This window comes from Sciurus carolinensis, chromosome 2, assembly GCF_902686445.1.
Source record: "Sciurus carolinensis chromosome 2, mSciCar1.2, whole genome shotgun sequence".
Classification (NCBI taxonomy): Eukaryota; Metazoa; Chordata; class Mammalia; order Rodentia; family Sciuridae; genus Sciurus; species Sciurus carolinensis.
Genome location: NC_062214.1, coordinates 73411710 through 73423484, shown reverse-complemented (window position 1 = coordinate 73423484; position 11775 = coordinate 73411710). Strand labels below are relative to the sequence as shown.

The following is an 11775-nucleotide window of genomic DNA, read 5'->3' as shown; positions in this document are numbered from 1 at the left end:
AGGAGCACAATTGATTTATCATCTATACAGAATAGTGATATAGAATCTGAATCTACATGCTACTACCATGGATTCTAGTGTATTCCAGAATATGTTCCAGAAAATTACTGAATACCCTACCAATAATGAAGATGTCTTGCACCCTCTGTCTGAAATTTATTTCGAAGAACCTGCTCTTCCCCTCTACCATGCAAACATGTTATCATTCAACTCTAGAATTCTGCATATCACTCACATTCCATACCTAAGTTTTGACATAAATTCACTTGACTCTAAATGAAATCCATGGCACTTGTGCTACGTTATCACTCCCTTATGTCTTTCATTAACCTTTCTTTAAATTAAAAACACTATTGAATATTTCTGATAAGTCAGGAGATACAAACTCTTCCTTAAGGTAGAATACAAAATGAAACAATAAAAATTCACTAATTCATGAAAAAAGTTCAGAGTACTAAAGTTACAGTTTAAAAGTTTGATGCTACAGAGTATTTAGGTAGTTTCAAGTATCTTCTGACAGAATATCTATTACAAAAGAATAAATTTAAAGATGGAGAAGCCTAGAGCCGTCAATTAAATCAAATGATTAAAGTTAACATCACCAATAATGGGAAAAAGTGGCAGTTTTCACTTGCAATGAGGAAATCCCAAAATGTTCTTGCAAAAATGTATAACCTAAGACTTTTCTTGAGGAAACAAACTTTCAAATTTGAAAAAATATTCTTAAAACCTATAAGTCATTGTTTTACAAGAAAAATAACATAATAGATGATGAAAGAATTAGGAAATGTTTAACTAAAGAAGACTAAAGAGAAAGCATATGAATATCATATAGGATTTTTTTATGAATCTGGGATAATGGAAATAACTGTGAAGTAATGACAAAAATATCTGGTAAAATAATACAGAATGTATATTATGATGGAAAAAGTTAATATAAGAGGTTACCTATGCTCTTAGAAAATCCTGAGTTCAGAATGAAAGGAACATAATGTCTGCAACTAATATTTAATTTAAAAAATAATAACACTATGAATACACACACATAGGAAGAGGGGAGAGAGGAAGTAAGCAGAAAGGGAAGGATGGAGATAGGAGAAAGAGGAGGGAAAACAATGCAGAAAAAAATGTCAATCTAGAGGAAGAATATGAAGTTTCTCTATATGATTCTTTCAACATTAAATCTAAGATTATTTACAAAATAAAAAGTTAAAATAAACAGTGATATAAGGTATACTGATGAAGTTTATGAACCGCCAAGAAGTGCTAAATATGGAAAAGTTTAATGGTTTCTAGTTCTGAAAACCAGGGTATTTCTTGGGATTGGAGGACAAGTAGAGTACTGTTTTTATTATAAAACACCAATATATATAAGTTTTTAAATCCATGGCCACCATTTAAATTAGGTTTGTTTTAAAAATACCATTTCACCTATTAGATTGGCTAAAAATTTAAAGGCTGTTAATACCCATCAAACACAAGTTTCTACGAAAATTACCACTCATATTACACACTGGTCTGTGGTGGCCCAAAAAAGCATTTGAGGGCAATTTCACAATATCAACTAAAACTGAAAGCACACATAATTGATGATCCAACAATGCCACACCTAGAAATATATTCTATAAAATTGGGAGTCAGATGCATTAGAATATATATTATTTATGTATACTACTGCATTGTATGTAGTAGCAAAAACAAAATTTAAGAATGTTAACCTGTATTTCTCAAAATAATGAAATAGATAAATCCATTGTCCTATGTACTTTACATCCAATAAAAGGTCTGTAGGTAAACTGTTTATTGATTTAGAAACATGTCCATGATAGAAGAAACAGAAAGTTACAAAATAACATCTTGCCATAATGATCACACATTTGTAAATAAATTGAAAATAAATTACATGTAAGCTTACAAAAGCTTGGAAAAGTCATAGACCACTTTATATGCCACAAATGGTCAACTCTTGTAAAACTAGGAAATAAAGATGTAAGATGAAAGAAAGATGATCATCTCATTCTGCTATATATTACTGAATGACATTAAGTCTTGGTGGCCACATTTCAATGTACTACAGTTTAAGGGCAAAGGAGGCTAAGAAAAATAGATAACACTCAACTTAGCTTTATATCTGAAGTAGAGCCATATCCCATGCATGCATGATGATGTAAAAATGACTCCCAATATTACATATAACTATAATGACCCTCTAATAAAAACATAAAATATATACTTCCTTCATTTTTTAAACTTACATTTCATAAAGTAGAGGTTTCTGAAAACTGACAAGTAAAGACATGATATTCTTTCCCTTCAGGTTTCTGTATTTTCTCAACAATAAAATTAAACGTATGTTTTTGGTCAGGGGTCAGCAAATGAAACCCTGTGGTCCAAATCTGGCCCACCACCTATTCTTTGTGAATACATTTTATTAGAACATACTAACACACATTTGAATCAGTCACAGCTGCTTTCACATTAGTGGCAGAGTTTCATATTTACAACTAACTGTATGATTTATTAATTCTGTTCTCTTACAGACAATGTTTGCTGACCCCTAACACAGGCTAAAAATACCATATTGTTGAGTATTTTTTTTTGATTGGGTATATCCTTTGATTCATGTAACATGAAGCTGTGTGATTAGAACACTGATCTTCTACTAAGGAGATCATTCTGAATTTGGAAAATAATTTCAGATAGATTAATTTAGCTTTGGAAATATAAAAGAAACTTCACATGTAAAATAAATGAATATTGTAAAAGAATACAAGTCAAACCTCATAATAAAACTAAAAGAACAGAATAATATAATAAGAATGGTGACACAGATGACAGTACATATTGAAGACATTTTTAACCTATTAAATCTTCTGTTGAAATATTTAATAGACTATGAAAGAAAGTAATTATCAAAGTCTTAAAATTCTCGCAATGGTTTTTACTGCTAACACTGGCATACTGACAGAATATTATTGGATAACTCTTTGTATATACCTATTTATTAAGACAGGTGGAGCAATGCAGTCAGTAGCTCCCATTTATGTTCCAGAAGCAGATATTAACATTTCAAATAATTCATATTTTACATCAGCCTCCCTTAGATGAAGCAGAATACAAATGAAAATTAGGACACTGAACTTTTTACTCCAACCCAAAGAAGAGAATATTAGTGATACCAGGAAAATGATGGAACCACATATTCTACAAGATAGCATTACAACATGGTTCAAAATATCAGTTCAGGAATCTAGTATTCCCTCACATAGCCAGTTTTTTGGCATCCACATCTTAGATCTGAACACTGGAGAAGGGGTGAACTACAATCAGTCACAAATCCTGACCCAGAGTGAGACCTAGTAGGTTTAACAAAAAAAGGTAACTAGAGGGCTTAGTTCAGATAATACAAGTGTTTAAAGATTTTTTTTAGGATATGCCTAACTGTGGACTTGTGATTCAAATGAGGAAGAATATATCTTACCAATGAAAACAAAACTGGTTCAGACAAGGCACTCAGGTAGTGAGAAAATCAAGCTACTATGCGGGGCAACCATGCTGTTGCCTAAATTATACTTCCCACACACAAATGTATCTTCTAAAGTAAAATATGAATAAAAACACAATGAATAATATACAACATTAGAGGGAACCACAAATACACTGAGAGCAGAGAGAATTACTTAATATTCCAGGAAATTACTTTGCAAAAAGCAGGTCACTTCTATTCCTGTGCATACTTCTATCAAAGTTGTGAGATATAAAGATGCAGTAAGATCCAACAAAGAAGAAATAATGGCAGTATTTGGGTGATGGTGTGGATGGAACCACTGCAGAAGTATATATGTTGTACTCGTCCACACAGTCACCACCTAAGAATACAGAAGAGGAGATTGCAAACGGAAATAACAAGTTATCACACAACCATGCCTCATGACAGGTTGGTATCATCTCCAAGTACTTACTCCCATTCCATGGAAAACAACTCCCACAAATCCTAATGCTAAGTAATCTCCAAGCAACAAAAAACTTAATTGATAAAAATTATGAAATGGTGCTTAACTTCCTCTGTCCATTTGTTGTGATCTGAGTACCCATTTTGTATCCCTAATTATTTTTATGACATCTAAACTCCTATTCATTCTTTAAACCAGCATTTCCTGTGTAGCTTCTTAATTAATGTATATACCATTCAGGGCTTTAAAAAGACACTGTACAAAGAAATAACAACATATTATATATTCCATAGTATTTCATGGAGATTCTACTCAAAACCAAAATTCATTGTCAAAACATTCAGTTATCTATTCCCTTTCCTTTCCTGTGTGCTTCTCATGCAACTTCTGGTGGTAATAAAGGTCAGAGAGCCCTTTGTATTTCAATTGTCTATTTCATTAAATGTACTCTAATAATAAAAGATAATTAAATCCTACATTAAAATATATCCTAAAATAATAGCATAGGTCACAATGCAGATTTGATGCAAAAGAAAAATTCAATGAACAAAAATCTAATCTATAATCTATAATCAACATAATGAAAACTAATAAACTAAAAATTGGAATACAGGCATTATTGCTCTTACCTTAAGGAAGCTCTCTTGGGTCCTTGTCTGTGGAAGAGGCTTATAAAAGAAAAAAAATAGTAATGTTTGAAATTATTTAAATAGTCTTCATTCACCTATCAAATGAAATACTGTTTAAAAACCTACTTTCACCATCCCAATATGGGAATATTCCTGACTTCTGTATGCTCAATTTACCTATCTGTTAATACTAGTAGCAATATCCTAAGTCATGCAGCTGAAACTGAACTTCAACCCACTCCTGTCATTACAACCAATATTACTTGCAGCAGATGCTAATACCTATTGCCATTTATCTGACATCTTTTTATATCCCCTTTTTCCTTGAAGGGTCTGACTTCCTTGTTTACTTCTACCTATCCACTATTGAAATATTTCAAAATATTTACTGTCTTTAAGATAAATTAAAAACTTTCTGCCTGCACACACAAAATGAACTTATACTCTGTTAAGATAATTTGACATTTTATGGTGAGAGTAGATAAGTATATCATGATATAAATATAAAAACTGCATTGAATTTATGAACCTCATCTCCTCTACTGCAACAGATAATCACTCCAATCTGACAATCTAGTATCTTTTTATAAAATGTATGTGGATCCATTTCATTTTAATACATTATATAACAAATCGATTTAATATCAATATGGGCAGAAAAATAAAGAATACACCATAGTTACTGATTTTGTCAGCACCTTTTAAGAATAAATTCCATAAAAACAAACCAAAAATAAAGTACAATGATTTGAACCAATATGAAAATGTTAGGCAGTCAAGCATCTAAAAAAATTTATCTGGTAACACTTCAATAAAAACTAGAAAATATGGAAAATTTGTAACATACCATGAAAAACATACATACAGAAGGTGAAGCTGATGTACAAATAAACAGAAGATGAAGTTGGTATATTCATCAACCTCCCCAAAATATTAAAATAAAAAGGAATAATTTTGTCTAGAGAAAACTACTTGGTGAACTCCCTACAGTAGTTTTTTTTTAGCTTTTTTTTTTTTAGTTGTAGACAGACACAATGCCTTTATTTTATTTATTTATTCTTATGTGATGCTGAGGATTGAACACAGTGCCTCATATGAGCCAGGCAAACGCTCTACCACTGAGTCACAATCCCAGTCCCCTACTTTTACCTGTTTATACCAGCACAATGCTTTGATTATGCAAGCACAAAACTCTCCTGATTTCATTTATTAATAATGAATTAGCCCATGACAAAACACCTCATCCTTCAACTGACCATCTTTACTTCTACTATACATGTGACTTATTTTATCAGGCTATTCTTATACTGATTGAATTCCTATACCTTCTTTTTGAGTGAACCTATTTGTGCATCATTGTATCTATCAAACCACTATAAAGCACCAACCATACAGCAATCATAATCATACAACCAATCTATGTAAGGATCTTCATATTTATCCATTATTGTGATGAGTCATACTTTTATTCATCAACATAAAGATCCACATATCTGTACTTGATTCATCCATACAATATTCAATTTTGAATCCAATGCAATTCTAATATCTAGGCATTTAACCTTAGGTTATAGTTAACTTTATTAATATTATAATAATCTTCATTTAATAAAGACTACACTAATGCGTACATAAACACATTCGAAAAATTTCTCAAATTTCTTTATTCCTTTATGCATCCACATACTATGTTTTTATCCATCCTTACCAAATGCCATCCACACAACATTCTATGAATCCATTATTATATCCTAAATTCCATTAAATAGTTCAACATTCATCTTTTCAACCTTCATTCTAAATATCCAATCTTATATCCCTTCTTCAACTAATATACATAAATACATAATAAAGGGAAAATTTCACTACCAGTTTTCCATTATTCCTTGCACCAACCCATTCTTTTATTTGTCCACTCCTGCAATGAAGCTCAAAACCACCACTTTCTTTCTTATATACATTCATCTTGTATTCTTGCATGCCAATTTCTGTCTATAGTTACAGGAACTTCAAACTCTGACAGACTCAACATGAAAAACTTTTACATTTCACTCATTAAAAGATTCTTGTGCGTCTATTCCAATGGCTCTCAAAGGCATCTCCACTCCATACTATATCCCATTATTCTGATACAGTCTCCTTTTCTGGCAACTTTACCTCAACACATGGTTCTATATTCACCACAGATAACAGACTCCAGAATTGCATATGAGCTTATGAAGATTTGTGTGCATGACACATATTGCACATTCTGTTTGTTTGCTTTGCTTTGCTTTGTAAGGGATCAAACCCAGGACATTACACACATTAGGCAAATACAGTTACATGAACATATTATATACCTGGCTATCTGCTATACATTTATGATTAAGTTGTACTGCCAAAGAAACTAAAAGTCTGAGTTTAAGATAAAAGGATCTTTCAGGCTCAACTCTATGAACACACAAAATTCAGTGGTTCCCCTGGAAGATAAATAGATTGTAAATAGCCTGTATTAAAATAATTAAGAAAGATAAGATGAATTGAAAAATGTCTCAGAGGACAAAAGGCAGAGCCATGAATTAAAAAGAAGTAAGCGTCTTACAAGGCCTAATAAACTGCTTGGGCCCTCAGGGTAATACAAAATTCCCAGTTGTTATTTGATACCTTTCAAAACTTTAATGTCTGGCATTTATTATGGTTCCCCTGATTCTCCTCCATGACCATACATTAGGAAGTAAGATGCAGATTACTTTCCTTTAATATCACATTCCTCTGAGCCAAGAGTAGGTACACTGAGACCTGAAGTGCAGATTACCACAAATGACCTGACAAGGAGATACCAGTAAAAAGAAATAAATAAAAGAAAATCATTAATTATAAATATTTATGGGGTATATGATTAAGTTTTGACATGTATACAATGTGGTATGTCTAATCTAAGCTAATTAATATTCATTGCCTCATTTACCTACTATTTTAATATTTATGACATTTGAAATTTATTTTGAAATAATTATTATTAACAATATATTCTTTATAGTTCCCTGTCACAAACATGGGAAGATAAATTTTCCAAACTCCCTATACTTTAGGATGTCCATGTGATTGATTTATAGACCAACTATCTGACTTTCCTTTCCACAACCTCCTATTGCTATAATAAACCACACATTGTGATGGAACCAATAAGAAATACTACTGTTTTTGTGAGAACACATGAGTCACTGCCATGATCTATAAAAATCCCTGGAAAACTTTAGAATAATTCTGAAAAAAAATATTATGGAACATGAACACATTTCTATAAATCAAATATTTTAAAATAGAAAATAAGCCCTTCGTTAGAACCTTAGGTTATAGTTAACTTTATTAATAATATTTATATATTTATGCCTCACCCTCATATAAAAAAATGAGGATTTAGCTGGGCACAGATGTGCAGGCCTGTAGTCCCAGCTACATGGAAAGTTGAGGCAATTTAATGGTAATTTAGTGAGACCTTGTTTGAAAATTAAAGTAATAGGACATGGTGGCAAATGTCTCTAATTCCAGTGAGGAGTACTACACTACTCCTATGCAGGAGAATCGCAAACTGAAGTCAGCCTTGGCAACCTAGCAAGACCCTACTGCAAAATGAATAATAAAAATGGCTGGGGGCATAGATAAAAGGAAGAGCATCACTGGGTTCTATTCCCAGTACTGCCAAAAGTGGAGGGTAATTTAATGATCATGGGATCACTAAGGATTACAGGACAAATAAGGTTGAGTGAAAGGGATAGAAGGAAAAACATAAGTATAGAAATTATATTGTTATAACTCATCTAAAAAAAGAGTAACAACAAAGTGTGAAAATGCCTCTGTATTCTTAGTTCTCTACTGTTAACATATCAGAAAGTCATTTTCATGTTCCTTCACCCCCAGCAGCCCAAGATCAAAGAGAAGACAATGGCTATGGATTTTGCCACTGTGAATGAGGCCAAGAAAGTGGTTTATCTGATCTGAGAAAAGACTCAAGAGTTCTGGCAGTTGTCAGGGAATAGAGTGCCAAATGAAACTTACTCTCGTCAAACAGCCCTATTACATCAGGTTATACCAGCAAAGGTGCCTACGGTGACTATAGTCACTCACAACTTGGAATGCCAAACAACTACTCTAACTTCTTATTGTGGTTCACAAATACAGATCCAAGAAAATGGAAGAGAAGCAGAGGCAGTTGGCCCTGTGAAAAGGAAGCAGCAGGCAAAGGGACTGTCCCAACAAACTGTTCCAACGAAAAGACCACTTGTCCTTTGGCCACTGTTGCTAGGTGGAAACAGTTGCTTATTACTGTACCTGGTATGAATTCCATTAATCTGGTTGTCTTCCTGCCTCCTGTCCTGTGACATAAGATAGGGGTATATTACTGCAACATCAAGGGAAAAGACATATTGGAACATTGTCAGAAGGACCTGGACCACCAAGGTCTTTGTAGAGATAAATTCCCAAGAAACATAAGCACTGTCTAAGCTATAAGAAGCCACCAAGATCAATTACGTTGGTAAATATACATTAAACTGAAGTTTTGAATTTTTCCTAAGGAAGTAAGAGACCTAGAAACTGCTGTACAGTACTCTGGTCATGGAATAAAAAGTAACACTAAATCTGCTAGAATATAGAATTATTTCTATATTAGAGGAAATTTCTAGACTTTTCTTTCCTTATGAATTCCTGACTTCATTGGAGAGGAAACATCCAAGACTCAAAATCCAGAGTTCCCATTGCTACAAAGGAAAAGGAAAAGTCTACAGCTGGGCACCAACCTTGTTCAAATGTACACTGTTTCCTGTACATAAAAATAATATGGAGGGCTGGGGAGATAGCTCAGTTGGTAGAGTGCTTGCCTCGCAAGCACAAGGCCTTGGGTTCAACCCCCAGCACCACAAAAAAAAAAAAAAAGAAACTTAAAGGGTTGGTGGGGATGTGGCTTAGTAGAATTTAATGAGCCTAAATGTGGCAGGAGATGGTACTAAATTTCATTGCAGAATATTAATTAATGACTTCCATTAATGAAGGCAAAGACATCTCACTCACGATTTGAAAATCTGGCATTCCTTTCTCAGTGTTAATTATCATGAATTCGCATAAAGTCACAAAATAATATTAAGTACCCTCCTTCCCTTTAATCAGGACCAGTTTTCACAAAATTATTAACAATTTGTTACTGGAAAATGGCATCACAAGCATAATCATTTCTTCATTTGTATCTCACCCACTTTATCTTCAACTTCATTTAATAGAGGGGTGAGGAGCAAAACTCAATGGAAGAGCAAGTATGAAACCTTAGGTTCAATTCCTAGTACACACACACACACACCAAAAAACAAACAAACCCATAACAATCATCTTCCATCCTCTGTACTAACATGATGCATTGCTCTTTATGTGAGGTTTATGATGGAAGGTTTGGGTAATCCAAACAACAACAAAAATAAATTGATAGATAACTTGTTCTTATTACATTAAACTGAAGTTTTGAATTTGCCCTAATAGAGGTAAGAGACCTAGTAACTGGTGTACAGTACTCTGGTCATGGAATAAAATGTAACACTAAACCTGCTAGAATATAGAATTATTTCTGTATTAGAGGAAATTTCTAGACTTTTCTTTCGTTATGAATTATATTATTGTTCTACTTATCTGGAAGAATAAGCACTGACTTTTTTAATCAGAGAGGAATAATTAAACTGTTTACCATTCAAAACTGTGTTTTAATTGTTTTATTTTGCCAGGTATGAAATTATAAGTTCACATAAATAGATAATGAGAAGTAATGGCTAATTATCAAAAGTAATACAAAGATTTCAAAAGGTACTTTTGAAGATGAATGGCATTAGTACAGTTAAAAATTTTAATATATTTTACCACATCTCTCAAATTATTTTCCTTTAAAATCAGTATGCCTAATAATTACAATTCATGCTTCGATTTCAAGTTTTATAAACAAAGATTTATTTAACAATTGTGATAAAATCATGTAAACATGAATCAGTAAGTAAGACTTAAAATGAGATAACATATTAAGGAATTACTTCAAAACTGACTTTATGTTTCTGCAAAATGTAATGGCACAATTAATTCAACTAAAAATATAACAATAAAAGTGGACATATTAAAAATATTTTTGGAGCAAAAATCAAATATTACTAATGAGAATAAGACACTGCAACATTGAAGTTAATAGACCCAGAAAGAATCAAAATTCAGCTTCTATCTCACTAACTACTTTATAAAAAGTTATTACTAAGGGATACGAATAGGAAAAGAAGAACTCAAACTATCCCTATTTGCTGATGATATGATTATATGCTTAGAGGAACCAGGAAATTCCACCAGAAAACTTTTAGATCTCATAAGTGAATTCAGTAAAGTAGCGGGATATAAGATCAATGCACATAAATCTAATGCATTTTTATACATAAGTGATGAATCTTCAGAAAGAGAAATTAGGAAAACTACCCCATTCACAATAGCATCGAAAAAAATAAAATACTTGGGAATCAATCTCACAAAAGAGGTGAAAGACCTCTACAATGAGAACTACAGAACACTAAAGAAAGAAATTAAAGAAAACCTTAGAAGATGGAAAGATCTCCCATGTTCTTGGATAGGAAGAATTAATATTGTCAAAATGGCCATACTACCAAAAGTGCTATACAGATTAAATGCAATTCCAATTAAAATCCCAATGATGTACCTTACAGAAATAGAGCAAGAAATTATGAAATTCATCTGGAAGAATAAAAAACCCAAAATAGCTAAAGCAATCCTTGGCAGAAAGAGTGAACCAGGGGGTATCGCAATACCAGATCTTCAACTCTACTACAAAGCAATAGTAACAAAAACGGCATGGTATTGGTACCAAAATAGAAAGGTGGATCAATGGTACAGAATAGAGGACACAAACCCAAATAAGTACAATTTTCTCATACTAGACAAAGGGGCCAAAAATATGCAATGGAGAAAAGATAGCCTCTTCAACAAATGGTGCTGGGAGAATTGGAAATCCATATGCAACAGAATGAAACTAAACCCATATCTCTCACCATGCATGAAACTAAACTCAAAATGGATTAAGGATCTCGGAATCAGAACAGAGACCTTGCATCTTATAGAAGAAAAAGTAGGTCCAGAGCTTTAACATGTCGGCTTAGGACCAGACTTCCTCAACAGGA

General features: G+C 32.6%; 1 long non-coding RNA gene across 9 annotated transcripts in view; it reads right to left on the bottom strand.

The window, feature by feature from the left end:
- Positions 1–1784: 1784 nt before the first annotated feature.
- LOC124977375 (uncharacterized) overlaps positions 1785–11775 on the bottom strand; it is a 45941-nt gene continuing 35950 nt past the window's right edge. For all 9 annotated transcript variants that reach the window (XR_007107169.1, XR_007107168.1, XR_007107171.1 and 6 more), the window contains 2 exons: positions 4583–4621; positions 1785–3869 (listed from right to left, as the gene is read on the bottom strand). This is a non-coding gene — a long non-coding RNA (uncharacterized LOC124977375). The remainder of the gene's footprint in view (positions 3870–4582; positions 4622–11775) is intronic.